Source organism: Callithrix jacchus, chromosome 1 (assembly GCF_049354715.1).
Source record: "Callithrix jacchus isolate 240 chromosome 1, calJac240_pri, whole genome shotgun sequence".
Lineage (NCBI taxonomy): Eukaryota > Metazoa > Chordata > Mammalia > Primates > Cebidae > Callithrix > Callithrix jacchus.
The window spans coordinates 6931274-6951267 of NC_133502.1; the positions used below are offsets into that span (position 1 = coordinate 6931274).

The following is a 19994-nucleotide window of genomic DNA, read 5'->3' on the forward strand; positions in this document are numbered from 1 at the left end:
ACGCCTATAAACCCAGCACTTTCGGAGGCCGAGGCAGGTGGATCACAAGGTCAAGAAATCGAGACCATCCTGGTCAACATGGTAAAACCCATCTCTACTAAAAATATAAAAATTAGCTGGGCATAGTGGCGCATGCCCGTAGTCCCAGCTACTCGGGAGGCTGAGGCAGGAGAATTGCTTGAACCCAGGAGGCGGAGGTTGCAATGAGCTGAGATAGAGCCATTGCACTCCAGCCTGGGTAACAAGAGCGAAACTCCTTCTCAAAAAGGAAAAAAAAAAGCAATACAGCATCCATATTTGACAAACATTCATTGTCAGCTGCCTATGGTCTATTAGAAAAACTACTGATGCCTTAGACTCCACTGCCACTGTTTCTTATTGCAACTCCTTGAGAACTATAAAATGCATCACTTTATATATTGCAGCATAAAATGTGTAATGAGCATTCATAAATGTGCATTACATACCTTAAAATTTAATGATTTGGGGAAAAGTAGCGTGAAAGGAAAATAAATCTTGGGGCCCCCAAATCACTCAGCTAAAGGGAAAAGTCAAGCAGGGAACTGCTCGGGGCAAACCTGCCTCCCATTCTTTTTTTTTTTTTTTGGTGCAGTGCCTCCCAGTCTATTGAAAGTCAACCCTCTTCCCACTGAGATAAATGCACATTTGATTGCCTCCTTTGGAGAAGCTAATCAGAAACTCAAAATGCAACCATTTGTTTCTTATCTATCTATGATCTTGAAGCCCCCCTCCCCGCTTCAAGTTGTCCTACCTTGGCTTCGCGTTGTCGCAGCCTTTCTGAACACGGCCAATGTTCATTTTACTCAAGTTGATTGATGTCTTATGTCTTCCTAAAATGTATAAAACCAAGCTGTGATATGACCACCATGGGCATGTATCGCCAAGACCTACTGAGGCTGTGTCACAGGTGTACGTCCTTAACTATGGCAAAATAAACTTCCTAAATTTACTGAGACCAATCTCAGATTTTGGGGGTTCACAGTAGGTATGCCAGGTACCCACTTATTGCCCCTGTGCTCCAAATTCACCCTTCGTTGCCCTGTTTGGGAACACTGGAGTAGGAACCCCTAAAGACTTCTCTTTTGCTAGTCACCACTACATTAATCTTTGTTGGCGGAAGATATCAGAGGAGGGACAGTGCCAGAGAAACAGACTTCTCTTGATTTGGTTGCTTCCTCTCTTCTAGAGTGTGGCGGTTGGAGCTGTATGTCCAAGAGTTGACATGGCACATGCCCTCCAGTTAGTTTTGCTTGGACACCAGTGGAAGGCTTTCTGAATGCGAGCTCCTACCCAGATTTCCCAGCTGACCCATCCCAACCAGCTGGCCATGGACCAGATTTGGCCTGAAGCAATCCATCTTCCCTGCCATCAGTAGGTCCAGCCACAGTGAATTTAGACTCCAATGAAGTCTGAATCTTAGTGCTGAAGAAGAACCCCCTCATCTAAGTGTATTTCTTCATTTGGAACTTTCAACCCTTGGGTATTCTCTGAATTCTATTTTATACCCTCTGAAATGCTACTCACCTGCTGTAATTCTCTATATTAAATATTCCCTGAGAAATTAATGGTGCTGATTCTGTTTCCTTCTTCAACTCTGTCTCATACAGTAGACCAATGGGTAAGAAGTCTGAATACATAGACATTTACCAAATCTTAATTCCAGAATAGTCTGCCTTTCTAGACAGAAAAATGTTAGCAAGGCAGAGTTTTTTAAAGGCCTCTTGTAATGATGAGACTCCAGGGAGGAAATCTTTACTGCTGGATGGAGCCCAAGAGGCCAGCAGTCTTTCCAGCTGAAGCATCCTAGTCACCCAGAGGTGGTGTGGCTTTGTTTATGCGGTGGCTGAGTGGGACATGCTAGGAGGCAGCTCCTCCATGAGATTCCCCTGGCCCCCACTGAGGACCCTCTCCTGGAGCTGCACCAGATTATGCACTGGCGTTTTTATGTGGACCCATGGGAGGGAGAAATTTCAAGCCTAAGTACCAGGAATATTTACACTTCTGAATGACTCATTGGGATTTCGCTCATGGACACTGTGAAACATGTAACTGCTTGGTTCCTATTTAGAACGGTGGCCGGAAAAGTCAGGAGCAAAACCGTGGCTCTCTCCTGGTAAGCAGCCAGTGTCCCATGACAATGACACCTTTACGTTCCTGCTCCTCTGGCTTAGCCTCAGTTGTTTTCCACCTGCTTTTCCCTTTGCCTGGATTGCCTCCTGGATTTATAATTGTTGTCCTATTATATACCTCAGACACTTTAAAAACATCCATTTAAGAGTAAGTTGGCTATAAACAAAATATCAATTACAAATCTTTTCTCCTCAAGCTAACATCATTTTTTTTTTATTACTGTTTGCTTACAGCAACAAAGAATGTAAATACTTGTATCTTCCTGAGAATAGGTGTACCTCAGAGGCCCAAGAGCAACTTGTTCAGATTTTTCAAAATTTCCTTACTACTTGCTTACCTAACTAATATGTAAATGTCCAATTTCATATCCGAATCACAAAAACTGTTATCCTGGGCTTTATCAAATTTTTCTTATTTTTTTCAAGGCAAAAGTTATCCAAATTGATCACATTTGACTATTATGAGACTGGCTACAAGCTCAGAAAGAATAAAATTTTACTATTTCTTATTTCTTTACCAAATTATAGTGTGAAAACGTGGTTTCTTCCAAAGACAGTCATTTGGCAATACTCCATAAATTGTGGAGAAAAAAATTTGTGTCCTTTCTCTTTTTTTGTGTGCCCTTATTCTTTTTACTTTGCTGAATAAGCAGCTTTCTTTCTCGTGTCTCTCTAGGATGGTGAGAGATGACTATTCAAAACCTTATTTACACCTAGGCTTCCTCATGTTTCTGCCCTTCCATGGCCAGATCTCCACAGCTATCATTTATCATGGGCAGTGACTCATACCTTCTAGGGGCAAAACAAATATTTGCTGAATAAATCCTCAGAGCTGCTACCAAAAATGGGAAATCTTGGAAACAAAAAAGCAATCACAGAAAATAAAGTAACTGCAGCTGTGGAAACAGAGAAACTATATGATATTCTTGCTTTTCTCTTCATAATTTCTCCAAAGAAAGGCAGATTTTGTTTCTCTGTACTGAAGCCAAAAAACAACATAGCTTTGTCTTCGTCTGATTTCAAAGAAATAATTCCAAACAATGTTTTTCTTGTTTTCCTTTACTTTAGCGAAAATGTGACACATTGCCGTTAGTAGACACTCATTCTTGTAGTTAAGTGTCTGTGAGTATTTGCTACTGTTTTTAAGCAGATAGCCCTGGTAACCTTGTCTCATACTCCAAAAAGCCTTTGGTGAAAAAAAATCAGGCAAATGGATCTACAGATCAGTCTAATGAGAGAATTTCAGAGAAATTGCCATGGTAACTAATGACAGAAACTAATTTTAAAAAGTTGAAATGAACCTATAAGGAGTCAATGCCTCAGCTCTCCTATTGCTGTAACCAGCACATTACTAGACGTAGCCTTCTCTTGCTCTCTTATTTAACCTTGAGTATGGCTCATAGATAAATGGGCCAGGGTCCCTTTAACCATCAGATTTTTCATTTATTTCAGAAAATACAAGATCAATTTTTCAAGTGATTAAATTAGGTTACTGGGTTAGTACCCTTCATGCTTTCAAACATGTTCTTATACCTATTTCTATTACCCAAGTCTTTGATCTTCCATAATAAAGCCTGTGTTTGTCTTAGAGCCCTTCTGGGATGATTAGCTCAACCGAATCTAGGAGGAATGAACCCCTATCTCTAAACATCCTAAGTTCCTCATGCAAGTGAGATAACAGAAATCAAAACAGACAAAGGAATTGCAAAAGACACATTTTAAATACCCTATCCTACCAGGTGGTCTTTTCTTAAAACAGGTGACTAGATTTTCAGACTCATACTGGTCTTACAAGTCATTTGTTTTTGAAATTACTAATGGGAAAATATGTTGATGTTTTCTAGCATTATAATCACATGAAAAGTTTTGATGAGCACTTTTGAGACATTTTAACAGAAACAACCTTTTCCTGAAGTAGATAAGCTTCGGTTAAGGAAAGCATGCATGTTGTACGTGTAAGTTGTTCTGGCACTGTGATGTAAGTATGACCTGGAAAATAAAAGGCAGTGGTGTGGCAAACCAGAGCTACTCAGATATGTGTACAGACAGGATCCCTAGGAGCCAAGGGATGCTGAGTTGTGCTATGCTGCAGTTACATCTGCTCTTGTCCTGTGTGGTCAGCTCGCTTCTGATAAGATGTGGGATCTTTGAGGAATTAAATCAGGACCTCGGTCTAACTGCTAGAGAGCCTGTTGTTGGCATCGGCAATGGCACTGCCCCTGCAGTATGCAATAGCTGAGTTTCCCCTTGACAACCACAAAACTTCCTCAAAGGCTGCCTGCTGGAAAATGTGAGCAAGTCAAGAGGAAGAGAAGCGCGGCATGCACAGTGCTTAGTAATGTAAATATGACAATTCCTGTTGCTATTTTTGACTGGTGCAGAATCACAATGGGGATAAGGCAGCAGAGAAAGGGCTATGGCTTTAGTGTGCTTAGTTTGGGGGTGAAAGTAGAGATAAGGGTTGGTACGGTTAAAAATAAAGGATTCTGTTGCCATGGTTTCCTTCTTCATAAATTCTTTTCAACATGAATTGCCGTTGCGTTTAATTTTAGATTCATGCAGATTTTCAACTAGTAAGAATTCCTATATGTCTGAGAAATGGTTTTCTAAAAGCTGTTGGAGAAGGTTTTTGGCAGTCTGGTTTAAACATTTCTAAGCAAACTAACCTGCAGGGTTCTGGCTTTTACCAAAGGAAAGTGAATACAGAGAATGAGGACTTAAAGAACATGGCAGGCTACATGTATTGTTCTGATTAAAACATAAATTCCTATGATTGCAACAATTAAGGGGATGCTGAGTATTGAAGACTGCCTCTCAGAACCTCTGGTGTTCCTCTTACAGAGTAACTTTCTTAACAATGTGCCCATAAAAGATTTCAGGCATCAAACACTAATTTAGATAAATATGTATTTATTAGTATCAAAGGCTCTAACTGTATTTTCAAAATCTGTCATATTACCTCAAATATAATTTCATTTTCTTGAATACGATATCAGAATTACTTATAATTTATACCCACTCTAAAACACCTATGTTTCATTTTTTTAAAATTTAATAATGAATATTTCAAATTTGGAAAACAATAATGAAAAGGAAGAGTTGACTTTACCAAAGAAATGATTTTTCCTTATGCATTCATTATAGCATCATTTAAATAATGAACTCCCCTACCACAATTAAAATAGGACTTCATTTTTTCAAAGAAAGAAAATCAAATTACTTGTACAGAAATGCATTTTAATCCAGTTACGATGTAAACAGCTATAATACAGTTGCAGTAGTAAAGGATGGAATTTATTACAACTGAAAGGAAATGAGTGAACTATATTTGTCTTTATATACTTATTTTCTAATTCCATTACTCTGATTTATTATAGTGCTTAATCAAATTATTTTGTTAATTGTACATTTTGTCTTTCAGTCATACTAGTTCCATTTTTGCTAATTTTCTTTTAAGTCTGAAAATTTAGAAAATAAAAAGCAATTCTTGTGGCATTTTAGTTCGATTAAAGTTGAAACAGAAGCTAGCACCATTTCTCTTGATGCATCCTAAATTTAAATTAACACATACTGATTTGGGGTTTGGTGGGGGGGAGGTGTTTGTGGCATGCTTTGGAGAAGGGCAGTAGAATTGATTATTAAAATATTTCAACTAATTGCACCATAATTGCTCAAGTTGATGTCATGATTATATCAGTCTCCACTTCTGCCTGTAGGGGTGAGGAGATTTCCTCATGTTTTGTACTATTTCTACAGTATAATAATCGTGCAAAAATATGTAAAAATTCAGGTGTGAAATTTTCATGAATAGATCAGAGCTGCTCAGAGCAGATTTTATGCAGTTTCTGCTCTTTCTAGAAATACGTCTGAGAGGTAGGATGGCCAAGGACATACTACTTCAATTTTCTAAGCTTTGCTGTGGCTGATTTGGAAGAACAGCTGATTAGCTTTTTCCCACTGGCAGCTTGCCTCTGTCTGCAGCTAAAAGTCCCAGGGGCCTCTGGATTAAAGTACAACCCCAGGGGTTCTATGGCCATTAAATCATTTGGCTTCACTATGAAAGCACAAGGTACATACCTTTGGCTACGACAGACTAGTGTTGACTGGTCGGTCTTCATACCCAGAACAATTAGAAAAACTTGACAAAATACTTTTCAAGAATCTGCTTGAGGCTAGGCATGTGGCTCATGCCTATCTGTAATCCCAACACTTTGGGAGGCCAAGGCAGAAGGATTACCTGAGGCCAGGAGTTTGAGACCAGCATGGGTAACACAGGTAAATCTTGTCTTTACAAAAAAGAAAGAGGGAAAAAAATTAGAGGAAAAATAAAAAATAAGCCAGGCATGGTCTGTCCCAGCTACTCAGGAGACTAAGGTAAGAAGATAGCTCGAGCTTGGGAGGTTGAGGCTAACAGTGAGCCATGAGTACACCAGTGCAGTCTATCCTCAGCAATAGAGCAAGACCAGTCTCAAAAAAAAAAGAAAAGAAAATAATTTGGCTGAAAGTTTTGGAGATAGCAGAACAGCCCAGAAATAAAAGGGCTGAGATCCCAAAGAGTAGAGAAATTCATTGAGATGAGTCTCATATTTTTTGCAACTTTTCTCCCTGAGTAATCCCTGAGTTTCCTGCAGTCTCACTGAACTGGAGAGCCAAAACTTGGAGTCCAACACCCAAGGGGCTATAATATAGGAGAGAAGGTAAGCGCAGAGAAGTAAACTGAACAATTTGAGACTAGACCCAGTGAGAAAATAGATGACAGGAACAGATGCTGATGTAATAGGTATAATGACTTTCCAATAACTCGAGAACATACCTGGCAAAATGAGGAATTGCATTTGAAAACTGAAATCTATTCAAAGAAGGAATCAAATGGTATCTCTAGATTTAAAAATTATAATAAATGAAAATAAACATGCAATTGATTGGCATAATGACAGGTGAGACACAAGTAAGGAAGAAACGACAACTGGAAAACAGTTCACTAGAAAAAACACCCAGATTAAAACAGAGAGAGAATGAAGCTCGAAAATACAGAACCAAGGCTTCAGAGAATGTGGGACAAGTGGCCAAGGTCTAAAGAAATTTTAAATATGTGGGTAAATCTAAATAAATATTGAATAAAAATAATTATAATTTCACTTTACGTGGTAAAAATATTTATAGAATTAAAATGCATGATAATAATAATCCAAAAAGCAAGAGTGACAGTAAGTGGTGTTAAAGGGTCTAAGATCTCCTCCATAAGGTTTAGGACATGATAAAGATACAATTTATATTAGACTCTTGTAGGTTAAGGATACATACAGTGACTTCAAATATGGTTATATAACTAATGTCTAACTGCAAGAAAGGAAAGTGGAGTGATAAAATATTTTATGAAATTCAACAAATACAGAAAAATCCTGCATAAAAAAGAGACATATCACAGGCAGAACAAGTAGAAAAGATTAAGATGATAGACTTAATGTCAAATGTATCAGTGATTATATCACATATACATGGCTTAGTAGAATTGTAAAGTAGTGCAATGGCTTGGGAAAATTTCTTGACAGTTTCTTATAAATTAAATATACATCTATTCTCTGACCCTGAAATTCCACTCCATTGAATTTTTCCTTAAAAAAGTAAAAATATATGTACATATAAATGCTTATGGAAGTTTTATTAATTATATATGAACACTGGAAAGAATTCACTTTAATAAAAAAATTAAAAGCAAGCAAAAAACCAAAGTATACCCAGAAATATAAATGGACTCAATATTCTAATTTTTAAAAATTATCAAACTGTATGAAACGATCCAAAATAAATGCTGCTTATAAGACACAATTATAAAGATACATAAAGGAACAAAATAAGGTTGAAAGCAGAAGGATGGGAAAAAAGATATTCCATGCAAATACTAATCAAATGAAAACTAGTATATATAAATTAATACCAGACAATATATAACATAAGGAGAAAAGCATTACTAGGAATAATCCTTCACATTCCTCCACAAATAAGATTTAAAAAATTCTAGGTTGGGTGTGGTGGCTCAGACCTGTAATCCTAGCACTTTGGGAGGCCAAAGCAGGCAGGTCACCGGAGGACAGGAGTTAAAGACCAGCCTGGACAACATGGAGAAACCCTGTCTCTACTAAAAATACAAAATTTGCTGGGCATGGTGGCACACACCTGTAATCTCAGCTACTCGGGAGTGTAAGGCAGGAGAATTGCTTGAAACCATAAGTCAGAGGTTGCAGTGAGCTGAGATTATGCCACTGCACTCTAGCCTAGGTGAAAGAGCAAGACTCTCAAAACAAAAAACCTCTATGCATCTAACAACATAGCAAAAATTGCAAAACCATAAACAGAAGTTGAAATATCATAATGGGAGATACTAACATTCCCATGTTAGTAACAGAAAGAAAAACCAGACCAAAACATCTGTAAGATTACGAAAGATTTGTACACTTGTAACTAATCTGACCTAATTGACAAAGTATAAAATGATGCACCAACAACTACAGAATGTACATTCTTTATCAAGTGATATGGTTTGGCTCTGTGTCCCCATGCAAATCTCATGTTGAATTGTAATCCCTACATGTCAGGGAGAGGTCTGGTAGGAGGTGATTGGATCATGGGGGTGGATTTGTCCCTTGCTTTCTCATGATAGTGAGTGAGTTCTCATGAGATCTAATAGTTTAAAAGTACAGTACTTTCCCCTTCTCTTTCTCTCTCTCTCTCATGCACTAGGGTAAGATGTGCCTTGCCTCCCCTTCACCTTCCACCATGATTGTAAGTTTCCTGAGGCTTCCTCAGCCATGCAGAAATGTGAGTCAATAAATTAACCAGTCTCAGGTAGTTCCATATAGCAGTGTGAAAATTGACTAATACATCAAGTAAATGTTGAGTATTTATCAAAAACTGACCATATACAGGTCTATAAAGTAAGCCGCAACAAATTCAAAGGATTTTGATCAGAGAATATCTTCAATGACTATAAAGAAAAACTAGAAATCAATAACAGCAAAATCACTATAAAAACCACCTTATGTCTAGAAATAAAGTGATATTCCTTAAAAAATGAAGTGAGAATTTTATATAATAGTGGTGGGAGTCTAAATTGGTATCATTACTTTTGAAAACTGGCAGTATCTAATTAAATGGAAATTATATATGTCCATGGATGCAGTAATTACACTCCTAAGAATATACTCAACAGAAATATTTATGTTCACCAAAACACAGGTACAAAAATGTTTATGGCTACACTATTTGAAATAGCCTGAAACTGGTTAATATTTCTCTCAAATCATCATTAAGACATCAGAATGAATAATAATGGCATATTCATGGTATGCATTCAATATATTAACACATGAAAACTGACTACAGATAGATGTAGCGATGTGGGTAATTATTAATTTTGCATGAATATGACACAATGTACATATTTTGACATTCTGTATATAAAAAGTTTATCTCCATAAATTGTATAGATGAATATCAGGATAGTTATTATCTTTGGGCAGAAAGGAAACTTATAATGACTATAAGAGGGCAAAAAAGGAGGCTACTAAGCTGCCAGTGATATTCTATTTCCTGACCTATGTTATGATTAACCAACATGTTCACTTTGTGAAAACTGATCAAGCTTTACACCTAATTTATGCAGCTTTCTATAAGTATATATTATTTAAACTACAGAGCCATCTTAAAAGCATGAGACAAATTCTTTTAGATAACTTCACTCATGGCAAATGGTCCCTTCTTTGATGATTTGATTCACCATTTTGAAAAAAAATCAAAGGTAATTTTGATGCCATGTGATGAATAAAGTAGGTTATTAAGCCAAGGAAGAAGTGGGGGTTGTCTGACCAAACAGGACATGCGGCTGTAATATAAAGAGAATGCTGCTCTTATGTGACTGAGGAACTGAGCTGAATGATACAATTTCATAGAAGGATTTCCAAAAATTGTAAACAATAGAAAACTGGGAGGAATAGGCGTGACTATTTGGATAGCAGCACTTTTTTATTTGTTTGTATTAAATCATGCTATTTATTCACCTAGGTATGTAAGCATGTATTAAATAGTGCTTTCCTACTATTTTTTTACTGCCTCAGCACTCTGGTGAAATAAGCATTATAATTACTTTGTGAAGGCAGGCATTATTATCCTGCCATTTTCATTTAATTTTTTGAAAGAGAAAGATAGAAGAGGATAGGAGAATCTAGACGGTGATTTATTTGCCAAGGTTATACACAGTGGGAACATGTTAGAGGCAGAATTTGTCTAGGGTCTTTTCCTTCCTGCCCACTTTCTATCCCTGTGCATTCCGGAGAAGAATAAGGGCATCTGAATCTTTTTGTTGTTGTTGTTGTCTTTGAGCTGTGTCCTTATCTACACTACCCTTCTATGCAATATAGCATGTCAAGCTTCTGGTTTTATTTGAAAAATACATGACTTCTTTTTCTGAGATGGAGTTTCGCTCTTGTTGCCCAGGCTGGAGTGCAATAGTGAGATTTCGGCTCACCGCAACCTCCACCTCCTGGGTTCAAGCAATTCTCCTGCCTCAGCCTCCCAAGTAGCTGGGACTACAGGCGAATGCCACCACACCCAGCTAATTTTTGCATTTTTAGTAGAGATGGGGTTTCACCATGTTGACCAGGATGATCTCGATCACTTGACCTCGTGATCCACCCACCTCGGCCTCCCAAAGTGCTGGCATTATAGGCGTGAGCCACCACGCCTGGCCCGACTTTTTAATTGTAAAGCAGAAATTTCCATGTTATAAAATCTAACAATTTTGTATCTAGGTTTGTGTCATTGGTGCAATAAAGACAATGAGAAAAAGTAAAATCAACAAAACAACAGTTATCTTCATGATCACCTCGAATATTTTATAAAATGACCTCCAAGATTTTATTTTAGGGTGAATTCATCTGATTCCATTGTTTTGTTATGCATATTGTACAGCTATTAAAACTGAAATCCAGAGTTCCTCTGTTGAAGTTTGCTAGTGTTGGAATGCTATCCCAAGGAATTCCTAAGGAATTGCTCTGTCCTCAGATAATTATCTTGGAGCATAGAATTATAGCTTGTCTTCCTGTACATGCATTTTATATACAGTAGGTGGCCAAGAAATATTTTTAAAATGCATAATTAACTGAATGATTAGTGACATGAGACACTCTGATTTGGGGAGAGGCTCAGAGCATCTTCTATCTCACAATTATAGCTCAGACAGAAAAATATTTTCTCTGCCCTTTGTGACAACTTATGCAATTGTTGTGCTAGGCAACGTGAGATATAGTCCTGCTACTACACATTCAAATATATGTGGGTGATTCTCCTTTTTTGTGTTAATTGGAGCTTTGTAACTTTTGGATGTTCCCAGTTAATTTTTTTATTATGAAGAGAACACATGGCGTTACAGAAGACAATAGCTACTAGATATAACCAGAGCAAAATTAAACTTCTGCTGATCTATTTCAGAAAATAATAATATCGGATTTCCTCTGATACGTGGAAGACAATTATTCTTTGTCCATCTTTCTTGTCCCTTTCTTGTTTTACATTCAAATGTTTGCAGTTGAATGTAAGACAATGAAGGCATATATATTTATATACAAAGAATGCATGACTAAACATTTTCTACAGAATTCAAAAATTTCTTATATTTCCAACATTTTATTTTTCCCTAATTTCAGTCTTTCCATCTCAACAGGAAAGTGATGACCAACTCAAAGAATTGTGAAGAAAGAATTTACAAAGCTATCTGGGGGGTAAAAATGGAACCAATGTACAAAACTAAAAATGCTCTTACCATACAATCCAGCAATCATACTCTTGAGTATTTATCCCAGAGAAATAAAAACTTACTGTCACAAAGAACTTCATACATGAATGGTCACAGAAGCTGCATTCCTAGAAAACAGACCAAGACAGAGAATAGACCTGGAAAAGAGAACCAGGAGCTAATGGAGAAGCCTCTCCATTTCTGCCATATGCAAATACTTCCTTCTTGGATTTCTCAGAGCAAGATTTTTCTTTTAATAGTCGTATTTGTTTTTCTGAAATTCAAACTTTTTTTTCCAGTTGTCTATGTAGGCTTCTGCCTGATTAGTTCTGTGATCAGTATTATTCTATTTGTTGGGAAGATGCATTTGCAGTTTTTTTTTCAGTAAGCAAACACTATGTAAACTGGATATATTTTATTTCTTAAATTTAATTAAAAGCATGGTACTATAGTACCTGCTAGAGATACAATTAGCAATAGAGAGAGGAAGATTTCCCTGACCTCAAAGTTATACTTGATCCTGTGCAGGAGACAGATATGCTTACAAAGTGAGAGGAAGGGAGTGCTGTGTCTTTAACCACATGTAAAATTCCAGGTTAAATATTGACTTGATGATGCATGTAGCTTTAAAATTCCATCAGAGTTGAGCAAATGTTGGAAGGGGATGGTGAAATGAGAGATGTGATACTTCTGAATCTCATCCCAGGAATGTAGATATTGGAGTCTTGAGATGGTTTGGCATTTCTGATGCAAATTAGGTTTTCTTCCACTTTCCATCATTTTCCTTCAGAAATGCAAGATGAGATTTTTGCAGTCACTTATTTCCCTCTTGCTTTCTCATGTTGCAACTCTCCGGACTACATCAATCTTTCAGCCTTAATTCCTGGCCAAATCTTCTATTCTTTCCCTGCCATATCACAGCATTTGAAGAGAAACAAACTGATAATTTGATTCTTGTTTTTAACAAGGTAGAAAAGATTATGTATATCATCTATCAATTTTGAAATGTAGGCCACCTAGGACATCAATGTGACATGAAAGCACACTTTTTCATTTAGATTACGTTTTTTTGTGTGCAGAAGGGAAGATCCAACTGGGATTGTTCTGAACAAAATAAATACACTATAACCAACTTTGCAGTATTTCCGTCTGTGAAAATGAAAATAGATCTGCATAGCCTTTGAAATATTTATTTAGCTTTTTTCCTTCAAAACTTTTTTCCTTGCATTTGATTGCCATCAGCAAGTATAAAAAGTGATAACTTTTTCTGAAGTCTGGAACTAAACAACTCTTATTAAGTAGCAAGAATCTCACCGTCATTGTTCTTTCTATTCACTCTGCACAATGACTTTTAATTTGCCTGGCTGTTATGTTAAAATAAAAGAACAAATCTGGCTTAGAAGTGACATAATTTGCTCAACTTTACAAAAACTGTTGCGTTTAAATAATTTATAAAACAAAGATGTCCAAACAGTTCAAACTCTACTTATTTACAAAACAGATTTGCATTGAAATCTAATCTTTAAAAAAATCCAATCTAAACAGTACATATGTTTTGAGTCTATTCATCTTTAACAAAAAACAGTGAATTTTTATCATCTTATCTCCAAAGAACAACATCACTACTCTGCATTATAAAGCATGTTTATCTCGAATGTTTGTGTATATACTTCATCTCACTTTATCCTAACTCAGTGGCAGTAGAAATCCGTTTTGCAGATGAAGAATTAAGACAAATGATTTTGTCTGAAGTGACATCTGTACACGGAGCCATGCAGAAAGCTAAAACCCTAATATCTAGCCCAGCTTTCTCACAGTGGTCACACTGCTGAAGTAGCCAGCATGCCACATGCAGTAGAGAGTTGAAAGTTTTTGTCTCTCTTCTAAAATTCCAGCAGCTGGTGGTCACTGCTGTTCTGAGCATGGTTGCTTCAGGGATACTTTCAAATGAGAAACTCAGGAAGTAACTAGAGGTTTGGCTTATTCATTTTCTGGAAAAGGAGGAAATGGAGAGGATTCCTCCCAGTGGTAGGCTAAATTTTTCACTACTGGAAGTGAAACTTTTTATTACAAAATGGCAATTATCTAAAGGAAACAAATAACTCTTTTCATTCTGAATATTGACAAAAACCCACGGGGGCAGGTAGGCGGGTGTGGGAAGATAACTCCGGGTAGTGTGCTTCAGATGTTGGATGCATTAGGGCAAAGAGAAGAGAAACAAATGCAAGTAAGAGACAGAAAGCCAGTGGCCAATGAGAAAGCTCCAGGGATAGGTTTAAAGAAAATGGGGAACTTAAAAGATTTGCCATCAAGATTAGAAAATACTTATACAGATCGTCCTTAGAGATGAAGTTATTGCAGCAGAAGTCTGCAAGCCCTCTGAAATCCAAGGGAAGCAGCAGCAAGAAGGGTAAGGCTGAGATGAGACCTGTTTGTTACTCACTTGGAAATGAGGAAGAACAGGGAGATATATGTCTCCTACCAAACAGCACTGTCTGCAGACTGGTCCACTAAAATGTTTAATGAATTCTTCTGTAATGGTCCCTTGTACTCAATTGTTCCCTTTTGGTTACAAATCCCCAAGAAGTATCCTTAATCTGCTATCCTTTGAGAAACTGCTGATTCTTGGTGGCCTCTGAAATGAAGAAGTCACAAACACATTTCAAGGAAGGGAAGCAGAGAGTAACATCAAGTCCAGTGTTTTTTAGAACTGGGTGACTTTGGGGTTAACTTGGTTGCAAACTCCAGCCTCCTTTGTCGCTTTACTCTCAAACTAGGAAGAAAAACCTGTTCTCCGTGACTGCATTCCTTTTCAGAAATTTCCCTGTCTCATACCCAGATGTTGCCCTTTGAACTTAAAAGCTAAAGAACTTTGTTCCCCACTGTAAATCGTCCCCACAGCCATGTTGCTTTTCCATTTAGCTGCCAAGCTGGGGAGAATTGGCAGTTCCACCGGACAATTAGCACTTTGAAATATTATACCACCACATATGTAACGGGTTAGCACAGTGCCTGGACGCAGAGAGCACTCTACAAATGTTAGTGCTTCCTTCCCTGTGGGCACGGGAGTAAGCAAGGTCTACTTATCCTTCTACCACTGACACACAGGAAAACAAAAGTAGGAAAGCTGGTGTTTAGTGTCCTAAAAGGGAATGAATATAGAAATATATATACATTTTATATATATACAATATACATAAATATAATAGCATCAATTTTACAATAGTAATATTGGAAAACTTACTTTGTTAAGTAAGTTACAATAAGGGTTCAGTAATGTCTTTATATGTATTAATTATTATATTTATTATATATAAATAATATATTACATATAATAATTATATATTATATAATAATATATAATATTAATAATATAAATATTAAATGTATTATATTAATATGTTTAATATATTATATATTAAATATAAATATATATATAAATTCCAATATAAAAAATATATAAATTAAATATATTATAATATATATATAAATTAAAGATATATATAAATATACAATAAGGGTCCAATAACATCTTTTTTATATAAATATAAATATACATTATATATATTTAAGTAAATAAATATACACTATATATTATATGTAAATGTAAATAAATAACGTATATTCATATTTATATTTATATATTAAATGATGTTATTGGACCCTTATTGTAAAGCTTACTTTTAGATATATAGCTCATTAAGCAAAACCTGAAAAAAATCAGAGAGAATAATAAACAAGAAATGAAATATTAATATTGAAAGGCCTGAGGCTGATCACCTTTATTTCTGGTTGGTAACACAATCACCACTCTAAAAACTCACAGCCCAGAGTCTTACAAGTGGACTATCTCTATTAATTATTAGTGATGGTTTTAAGTTTTTTCCTAGCACTTTATTTAGTATAACCCAAAATGTTATCACCCAGAAGAAAGAAGCAATAGCAGGCCTGTTATTTATATAATCTGTGAAAATAAGCACTAACCCACTCCTCTAGTCCCTGAATAAAACCATACATATGGTGGGTATTAAAAAGCAAATGTAGTCTATCACAATTTCATAATTTTTTTTGTCTTTTCATGGAAACTCTCACTTAAGGGGCATTTCTCTGCTATAGTCTTCCTTTAAGAGATAAATTCTCTAAAATACAATTCACCCTTTCAAAAATCCTTAAACTCAGAACAACATGGCACCTAAAAGTATTCAGATTAACTTAGGAGTAACAGGGCAATTTACCCACCCAAGAAGTAAGTGGAGCCTTTCTAGCTATTCCAATAAATGTTTCCTGACCAGAAAAGGGAACAACCTGTAACTTTGCCCTGAGTTAATAAATTAAGATGAATTTAAGCTAATGTTAAAGTGAGACATCCATAATCTATATTGCTAAACAGAAAAAAAAAACAACATTGAATTTTGTTGAGCTTTCTACGTTTGATTAAAAGTATGCTAAATCAGGAATCAGAAGATGTATGAGTCTTAGACCTGTGAACTTGGAGTGTATCGTTCCGTTTCTCAATTTCCTCATCGACAACCTAGGATAATAGAAATTATGAACTTCTGCCTTTATGTGAGAAAGAATTTTGTAACTCTAATCAGATATACATTATTAGTCCATCAGATGGCATTCATTTAACAAATGTCATTGCAGTGTTTATCCCCCCAGAAAGATGTTATTCCATTTAAATGTTTATCATTACATATATCCAAAATCTGTGGTGTTTTCGGAAAGCATTAGAAGGGTTAAATCTCAGGTAGTACAAAGCCTCCTTTATTCCTCTGACCTTGCAACCTTAGTTCCGGAAGCAGTGCCTAGCCTCTCCTCAAAGACTGCTTGATCTCACTTGGAGAAGGGAAAAGATGCTTCTAAATTTAGTCTAAGTGGATTTAACATATGGCATCATACCTTCCTGGGTCAAGAGGTCCCAGGGTTTCTGGAAAACTGGAAAACAGATTTTGCTGGGTGGTGGAAATTAGAGAGGGTAGACCATTCAGCTACTTGAAGAAAAACAGTGACTTGAGGATTTATTTTTCCAAGCTAAATTTCTGAAAGAAAGCTATGCCCTGATGCTAAAAGGCATCTTGATTTAGGCTTTTGAGATCCTTCCCTGATGGCTCTAAGACATATTAAATTATTTGGCATCTGGTCCATGTGGACTCTGCTCCAATGGAGTTAAGTCAGGCTTCGACCTGCCAAATTATCCTTATTGGATTTGAGGATAAAAATAAATAGAAACCTAAGGAGGGTTAGAATAGAGGTTTCATTTTAAAAAGCCAAATGCTCAAAATCTATAAAAAGGCAAACAAGGAAAGAATAAGGAAAAAATAGTAAAATCTAATAAGACTTTTAAATTAGTAACAATTTTTAATGAAGACTGTGATTCAAATCTGATCATTTTCTTATTAACAAAGTCATCCCATTACTTTTGAGTGAGCATGGGTGGCACTATATTAGCAAATGATAGTGATGTGTATTTCTGTGAACCATAAATAGCCATGAATGAGAAACAGCTACGTTCTGCCATATTTCCTTATTGCTTAAGTAAGCTATAAAGATTCAAAAGACACAAAACCTGCTTTTATGTCTGTCATGGGATTTCCATAATTACTAACTTTCCTATAGATGTTTTGTTTTTCTCCTAGTTACACCTAAAAAGAGGCCTGGAAACTAGCAGTTTAGAGACAGAGATAAAATGGTGTGAAAGCCAAAAAGAAGGTGCATATTTCGGTCTGTGCACTGAAAGCGGCTGCTGTGGTTGCCGTTCTACACTATGTGAATAGTGCCATCTAACGCATTACCTAAAATCAGCAAGTATTTTTGGAACTTAACACTGGGAAGCAAGAGAAACTGAAAATAACCACCTAATTAGAAATGCCGTTATCAGGATTTTACTTCAAATTAAATTGAATGGAGTATTTAAATAAATCATGGTTCTTGTGTCTTTTTTTTTTTAGCACAGCAACAGAATTTATTTACAGAATACCTGCCACACTATCTTTTCTCATTTTTAAATAATAGTGTTTGTTTTAACCAGTATTGTGTAGGAAATACTATTTAAATTTAGAAATTTTCTAATTTAGGACTGTTTTGTAGATTGGATAAAACAAGTAATTAAAGTTTAGACCTAGAAAATATCTGACAATTTGCCTTTACTCAGCATTGGATGTGATTAAAATGTCAGATGTTCTGTTGGAAGCCATCAATCCTGTATTCACCATGGCCATTTTCATTACTTCAAGACTAGAAAAATTTTGAAAACCTATTTATAATGAATGAGATAGAAGAAGTATATCTCACATATACATGCACACACAGACACACAACACACACACACACATACACGTACGCATGCACAATAACAAGACTATCCATAACTTCCTCTAGTCTTCATATAAGGAATATTTGGGAAAGAAATGGTTTAAAATGCATGAACCGTTTCTTATATTGGGATTTTTGTTAAATGGCTTTACTAAAGCTTTAAATGAGTCTGGTACAAACATTTATGTAAAATCTATAAGCAAGTTGAAGTAGTACTGTATTCTTTTGGTTTCACTGCCAGGATATAGCTGATGGTTATCTTGCTGCAACAATTCCCACCCCAAAGAAACTGAAAATTCTATTTATGAAGAAAGGATGCATATTGGGTCAAAGAAGAGATGGTGCAGTGAATCTGGTAAGTTTGGAGGAGTACTGCTCTAAACTTCCCCAGCTTTGGCTGAGATCAGTGCTTCATGTTAGCTGAAGGTAGGTGAAAATCAAGGATTTAGAGGCAGTCATCTACACTGACAGTGGTAGAACGTTTAGAAAATGCTTGTATTTCTGAATTCATTAATTCACTTAGTTTGCTGGGCTGAAACCTGTGAGAGATGGAGAGATCAATGAGATTGTGTTTCTATATTTTAACATTTTCATAGCAATAGGAGAAAGAAGATTTTTCACAAATACAACACATAGAATAGAGTTTGAAAAGGGTACAGAGCTTAGTAGGTATCCAATAATTATTTTTTGAATATTTGAATGCATATATAATTGTTTGATAAATGAATACATGAATATATGAATGAGTGCCATAAGTGAGGTCATGAGAGTTCAGAGAAAAGACAGATGACTTCTGATTTTGGTGAGATGGGAAGTGGAAAAAGGATACAGGAGATTAAGCTAAAATATAAGGTAGAGTTGGTATCTGTGCAACACTGAATGATTGATAATACTAGCTCAGGTGAGGATGAGAGTAAGGAAGGTCGGTGCAGACAGAAGAAACAAGAAAGGCTTAGGACAGGAATTTATTTGAAATAAATTTATTTCACTTTTCCCGGGTGAAAGATGATATTTTTAAAAGAGAGAAACCACAACTACATACCACTTACAAAAATTAAAATAGATCAATGACCTGAATACAAAAACTAACAACCACAAAACACATAGAAGAAAATGTAGGAGCAAATATTTGAAACATTGGATTTGGCATTGGATTGTAAGCTATGACAACATAAGCATGAGCAACAAAATTAAAAAATAGATAAATTGGACTACAGCAAAATTAAAGACCTTTGTGCATCAAAGGACACTAATAAGAAATTGAAAAGACAACCTACAGAAGGCAAGGAAATATTTGTAAATAATATATCTGACAAAAGTCTGGTATTTAGAATATACAGATCTCTTAAGAGCTCAATAACAACAACAATAAAAAGAATTTTATAAAGAGAAAAGAGTTAAATAAACATCTCTCCAAGGTATGAAGATCATTAGCCAATAGAGAAATACAAATTAAAACCACAATGACATGCCACTTCATACCCACTAAAATGGCTATAAAAATAAGTGTATGTTGGCAAGAATGTGGAGAAATTGGCACCCTTGTACATTACTGGAGGGAATGTAAAACATTTCAGTTGTTGTTAAAAGTAGCTGGAGGTTTCTCAAGAAGGTAAACATAGAATTGCCATATGACCCAGCAATCCCATTCCTACCTATATATGCAAAAGATACAAAACAGGTACTCAAACAAATACATGTACATGCACGTTCATACCAGTCCTATTCACAACAGTCAA

The 19994-nt window shown here is 35.9% G+C and overlaps 1 long non-coding RNA gene across 1 annotated transcript in view; it reads right to left on the reverse strand.

The window, feature by feature from the left end:
• Window positions 1–758: 758 nt before the first annotated feature.
• The window catches only part of LOC128929066 (uncharacterized), a 90930-nt gene continuing 71694 nt past the window's right edge, over window positions 759–19994 (reverse strand). The window contains exon 3 of the long non-coding RNA XR_008474969.2: window positions 759–851. This is a non-coding gene — a long non-coding RNA (uncharacterized LOC128929066). The remainder of the gene's footprint in view (window positions 852–19994) is intronic.